Below are 6948 nucleotides of genomic sequence, written 5' to 3'. Positions count from 1 at the left end.
TAGGTCAAGCCAAAGGGAATTTCTCCCATGGCTATTCGGGGTGTAGTTCGGTAAGCCCACAGTATGCTACTCAGTTCTTCAGCCTATAGGCCTTTCACCCGGTCCAACCTAGTCTTCAGTCCCTCTAGTATCATTCTGTTGGTGACTTTGGCTAGGCCATTAGTTTGAGGGTAGACTACTGAGGTGTACTGTTGTCTGATACCAAGGGAGGTGCACCGCTCCCTAAAACCTAGCGTTGTTGAATTGCTTCCCGTTGTTAGTTACCAACATATTGGGTAGGATGAAGCAGAAGATGATGTTCTTCCAAAAGAAGTTTTGGATGGATCACTTCGTGATGATGGCTAAGGGCTCGGCTTCGACCCACTTGGTGAAGTAGTCAACTGTTACAATGAGGTACTTCCCCCCCTGTGGTTTGAGGAAAGGGGCCAAAGAAGTCCATGCCCCTCTTGGCAAAGGGAAACGGGCTACTGAGGGCCAAGAGAGTGGTGACCAGTTGGTGGCAAGATTGGCATGCCTTTGGCAAGAATCACACTTTTGCACCAATTTTGCTGCGTCATTGTGGAGGGTAGGCTAGAAGTAGCCCTATCTCAGAGCTTTTTGAGCTAGGACTCTTCCGCCGAGGTGATTACCGTAGATGCCTTCATGAATTTCCTGTATCACAGTTGCCCTCCTCCAGACGAAGGCATCAGAGGTAAGGCAAGGTGAAAGATCTTCGGTATAGCTTCCCATCCAACAAGGTGTAGTGGGCTGCCTATCGCTTAAGTCGCTTTGCCTCATTTCTGCCTTTAGGCAAATGCCCAGTCGATAGGAAGTTGATGATAAGGTCCACCCATGAGGCTTGGCTTCTACGGAGAATACTTGAACTTCTTCTATGGAGGGCCGAAGTAGCTTCTCTACGTGCATGGCCTGGATAGGAGTTTCGCTTGAGGTACTTGCCAATTTGGAGAGGGCATTGGCTCGTGCGTTTTCAGCTCGCGGGACTCGTTGCAGGGAGAAGCGTTGGAAGTGGCGGGCTACGTCTTCGACTTTGGCAAGGTACTTGGACATGCTTTGTTCCTTAGCCTCATACTTGCCATTCACTTGATTCACCACTAGCTAGGAGTCGCTGAAGGCTTCGAGGTAAGACGAGCCGAGGTCCCTGGCCAACTATAAACTGGTGAAGAGGGCTTCGTACTTAGCTTCATTGTTTGATGCTGGAAAGTCAAATCTTAGCGCATACTACAAGGCGATATCATCTAGGTGAGGAGGATGAGGCCCACTCCACTTCCTTTAGCGTTGGAGGAACCATCAACAAAGAGCTTCCATCGGGGCCAAGTCTCGTCCTCCCCCTGGTCCCCTTTGGCCTCTCCCAGGGGCCAATGAAAGGCTCAGTTAAAGGTGCATTCCACTATAAATTCTGTCAGGGCTTGTGCCTTGATCGTGGGCATCGGTTGGTACTGAATGTCAAACTTTGATAGCTCGATGGACCATTTCGTTAGGCATCCCAAGGTTTTGAGTTTCGCGAGGACAACTTTGAGGGTCTGGTTCATCAGGACCACTATGGTATGGGCCTGGAAGTATGGCCGAAACTTCCTATCTGAAACCACGAGGGCAAAGGCCAACTTTTCCACTTCGGGGTACCTAGTTTCGGCATCGCAGAGGACCTTGTTAGCATAGTAAACTGGCTTTTGCACACTGCCATCCCCGATAAGAACTGAACTGATTGCTTCATCCCTGGTCGAAAGGTACAGATATAGGGTTTTCCCTTCGGCTAGCTAGGCAAGGAGGGGAGGCGAGGCGAGGTAGGCCTTGAGCTCGTTAAAGGCATGCAGGCATTCTTCTATCCACTAGAACTCTTTCAGCTTCTTGATTGCACGGAAGAAGGGCAGACAACGGTCTACTGATTTTCACATGAAGCGATTGAGGGTAGCTATCCGACCGATGAGTTTTTGGTTCTCCTTCACCTTCTGCGGGGGAGCCATGTTTAGGATGGCTTGTATCTTTTCTAGATTAGCTTCAATGCCTCTTTGAGTGACGACGCAACCTAGGAACTTGCCCGTGGTAACGACAAAGGCACACTTGCTGGGGTTGAGATTCATATTATACCTCTGCAAGGTGTTGAAGGTCTCGGCTAGGTCTGAGACGTGGGCCTCAGCCTTTAGGCTCTTTACTACCATATCGTCCACGTAGGCTTTGACATTCTTCCCCATCTGGTTTTTGAACACTTTGTTGACAAGGCACTGATAAGTGGGTCCAACATTCTTGAGGCCAAAAAGCATCACATGGTAACAGTATGTACCATTCTCTATGATGAACGTGGTCTTCTTTTCATCATCTGGATGCATCTTTATTTGATTGTATCTGAAGAAGGCATCCATGAATCTTAGTAGCTCGTACCTTATAGTGGTGTCGACGAGGCGGTTTATCTTTGGGAAAGGAAAATTTTCCTTGGGGCAGGCTCGGTTAAGGACTATGAAATCAATATTGACCTCCAATTCTTCTTCCTTGAAGCGATCGATGTATGACCGCAGGCTTTCTCCTCGCTTCTGCTTGGCAGTCATCAGCGAGACAATGCTCTTCTAAGGACATTGGCTGCTGATAAAGCGTGCGAGGAACATGCTGGAAAATTGTTCCCACAAATTGATGGATTGAGGTGAGAGGCTTGAAAACCATCGTCAGGCAGCTCCCTTGAAGGTTGCATGGAAAGTTTGGCATGTCAAGGTGTCAGAGTACCCATATAGGATCATGAGTGACTTGAAGCTCTCCAGATGGTCATCCGAGTCAGAGTTCCCATTGTACATCTCTAAGGCGGGGGCCTTAAATTTTGGGGGTAGAGGCTCGACGATGATATCTAGGGAGAAGGCATCCATTCTACCTTGGAAAGAGGTTTGTCTGGTCAAGGTGTCAGTTTGGCCCTCCTTGACCTACTTGAGTTCGGCCTTGGCTGCACTGAGCACGGCTCGAAGCTCAACTTACATGACCTGGGCACCGTCCCAACCTTCGCAGGCGCAATGGTGTTCAGCGTGAATGCTAGAGTGCTCAGAGTCGAGGTCGTGCACCTCATGCCTAGTGCGACAGTCGTTCAGGATGTTTCAGAGGTCCATAACGTGAGGGGAAAAGGCTCGACACCAGCCCTTGGCTCTGGAGTGAGCACTGGGGCAGTCTCAACGCCTGTCTTCATCCCTTGGGTTGGCCCTCCGGCATTGGTGATGTTGTTCTAAGGGTTGGTGGATGTCCTCCGACTGTCCTGGTTCTTTCTCTCTTATGCTGGGAGGTCTAGAGTTCCCCCCCTCTCTGTTTAAGGGGTCTAGAATTATCCTCCCTTCGACTGGGAGGCATGAAAGTGTTGGAGCGTGGGTCAGCCAAGCAACTGCTGCCAGATTCTGAGGGCTCGACTCATTGTGCATGGCTGACGTAGGGAGCTAACTGGGTGATGGGCATGTCTTGGCCTGGCTGCATTGACTCCTCGGCGGGGCGGTCACCTTGGGGGTAACCTCTTGCCTGTGGAAGGTTCTGCTCAACTCGATATGTCAAATATTCCAGGTGATCAAGTATGGCCTAGAACTATTCATTGGTTACGAGGTTTTGCGTATTTCTCGTTCTTCGTATCGTATTGAATTGTTTGTGCTCGGTGACTAGTTAATTTGCATTCGGTTCCCACAGATGGCGCCAATTGTTACTTCTTGGAATGGCCAAGGACAACAAGGTAATTTCGTCCCTGAACTCTGAAGGCTGGTCGAAGGCTTTGAGGGCTTGGAGAGGATGTTGCTGAGGCCGAGGTGTGTAAGTTGAGGTGGGGCGGTCTCCGAGTATGGTAGAAGCCGGAGGTAGATATCCAATCTCTATTAGAAGACAAGAGCTCGTCAGAGGACCTCGGGTGAGAACCCAAGGCGGAGTCTCCGACGATCAAGTTAGTACAAGGCACGAAGAGAGAGAGAGAGAGCCCTAGGAGAGGATCCAGGTGCTTAGCTCTAGGCTAGAGCAATTAAGGCAATAGTTATATGATTTAGATCATAACCCCATTACCTAGAGGGGGGCACCCTATTTATACTTGAACTGCGTGGAGGTAAGTGGAGATGAATGCATGAGAAGAAAGCCATACGGGGGTTGTCAGCAGTTCTAACAGCCATGTGATAGTGTTGTGGTTGGTTCTATATGAAAGGGGGCAAAGTAACTCCTACTGTAGCGGATCCCATTCCCTACTTTGGCGCTCATGGGTTGGACCTCTCAGCATCGAATGGGTTGGGTTGGGTCCCCCACATCAAAGAGCAAGTCCAAAATATCAATTGGTAAGTAATACTACCAATATCTACAACAACGCCCCACCAACTGATTATTGCTATACTCTTCTAATTTTCTTATTATTTTTCCTCCCTTTTTTGTATGCATTTAAACACTTGTTATTATTCTCTAGTTGGTTTACCAACTAATTCTATAGTTTGACAAATAAATGCATCTAATCTGAGAATCTAACAGAGAGACAAGGGTAGAGTCCCTGTTTTGACATTAAAAGAAGGAAAAGGTTAAGTTATTAACATACCTGCTGAATTGACTTTAGATGACGTTAGCAGGAAGTTGATAATGGTTGTTGTACCCCTGCTTGAAATTTAAAACTTTAACTTATATTGAGAAAGATAATGGGGTGGAGTCCCTGTTCTTGTCCCAAAAAGAGAGGGGCGATGGAAAACGATGAACTACCCTGCAATGTGATTCATAGAGATGAGCTGTTTCATAAAGGCGAGAAAAAGTGGAGGAACAGACTACAAACTGAGACAAAACTAAGAAGGTAATGAACTAACTTCAATTAGGAAAGGATGAACTGTTGGAAGGAGATTCAAATTTACAAGAATCTCTCTCCTCTCTCTTGTTTTTTGTTCTTTTCTCTTTCCACCCTTGAATTACTACTTGTTCCATATTGCTTGGGAAATGAGTGGAAGTGAGTATATTTGTAGTTTTGCTCCCTTTATGGGTAGGGACCCATAGGAGGAGAGGACCAAAGATATTCCATGCATGTGACGGGTTTGAGGTGCTTTTCACACGTGTGAGCCGAGTCGGGCTGGCTCAGGGTGTGGGCATAGGTGTGCGTGCACGTGCGTGTTTGCGTATGCACGATGCACCAAATCTTTTTGATCTAACGGAATTACACCTTTTCTTTTCTTAAATTGAGTCTTTTCAATTTTGAATTTAATTTCAAATTAAAATGTTTTATTTTTTGTGTCTCTTCTTCCTCCTTATGTCTCTTCGAACAAGTGCACTATTTTGAAGTCTCCTATCTAAAGGGACACATTAGTGTCCATTCGGGTCTGAGAGCATTCTATAAAAAAAGTGTTGGCCGACACATCAGCATCAATCTTTTGTGGTTTGCGGAGGTTTGGTAAGTGACTACACGCCTACCAGTGGCCTGTGGACTGTTTTATCTTGGCGATCACTTTACGATCACCTGGCTACACCATAGGGAAAAATACAGTTTTAAGGAGAGTGACCAAGTGGCACGACTCAGCCCTCCATCTTCTTGCAATTCCCAGTTTTGAATTCCTGCAACAACTTCACACCACTTCAACTTCGGTTTAGAAAGCGATTACCGATAAGTTCCATTCTGCCTCTTTATTATTTTTACAACATGAACTATCCCTGTTCTACCAATTGGATAGTGTAAAAAATGGCATTTTGGAGAGAGAGAGAGAAAGAGAGAGAGAGAGAGAGAGAGAGTGAATGGAGAATGCAGGGTTGAGGTAACCAAGCAAGGAGAGACATGGTGACGTGGACCGTTTTTCTATATATATCCAGCATCTTATGATTCCACTATTTTACACATGCTATGTTTTAGCTCCAAAGTAGAGCTACACAAAAGCCAACACGTTAAAGATTTTTGGAGAAGTACAGACAGGCCCAATGCAGAAATCTGAATTCCATTGCAGATCTATAAACATTCAAAATGTCAAATTCCCCTACTCTATACACCAATGCCCTACTGTATATTGGCATCAATTCCAAGCTGGCATCCACCTCAACTGTACTTTGGGCCTAAAAATTCTGACCTGGGCTGAACCGTCATTCTCCCAAAGATTTTTTGCCATTTTGTCAATCCATTTGTGGATTTGGAATCTTCACCCAACCAAAGATCAAAGATGAGCTGAAGCTAGGTGAAATTGATATCCGTCGGAACAGATTGGACTATTTCTAACCTTGTTTAACCAAACTCAAAAAGTTGGTTCAAATCTATTAAACCTGAGAAGCCCCGTTGGTTGGTGGGGTTGAGTCAAGAATTTTCATCATCGGCGATAGTTGTTCCAGCAGGGCTGGATCAGCACGGACTTGGCAATTTATGTCATTGGATAAGACCTAAGATAGTAAGATTGTGCTTTTGGGCTTTGGATCGAAAGTTTCGGATTTATATGCATATAAAATATCTAGAGTAGCCCAAAATCCTAAGCCTATTCGAGAGCCCAACTTGATCTTCTACATATTTTGAGCCCGTTTGGGAGGGCTTCTGCGTTGGAGGTGAGTTACATTGATTGAGCTGTGGTCGTTGAGCACCTATGTTTCAGACAAGTTACCGAAAGTAGCTTCAATTTATAGTCGAGTATTTTATGTTCTTATATGTATTCCACGTGAGGCCCCTCTCAAACAATTATTTTATATGCATGTAAACAGGATTTTGGGCTCTAGGATGGGCTTAGGATTGAAAGTTTGGATTTTGATGTTGCTTAGGTTGCGCTTGATACCAGATATCTGGTATCTCAAGCCCAAACCAATCACCTGAGCTAAATTTTACACTACTTCGGGCTTGATACCAGTTTTAAAAATACTTGGCCTCCGATTTTCCTTGTTTTTTTTTTTTCCAATTTGATAAATATACAGGTTAGGTTATTACTTGATTGTTGTGCTACTCTTTTATAAAGACCTTGAAACATGCTGAACCTAAACCTAAGCCCTACTACAGTTCTGTTGGGTTTAGCTCAAATTAGG

This window comes from Nelumbo lutea, chromosome 5 (genome assembly GCF_056320005.1).
Source record: "Nelumbo lutea isolate HS-2025 chromosome 5, American lotus-T2T, whole genome shotgun sequence".
NCBI classification, from domain to species: domain Eukaryota; kingdom Viridiplantae; phylum Streptophyta; class Magnoliopsida; order Proteales; family Nelumbonaceae; genus Nelumbo; species Nelumbo lutea.
The sequence above is the reverse complement of the archived record's forward strand: the minus strand, read 5'-3'. Positions refer to the sequence as shown.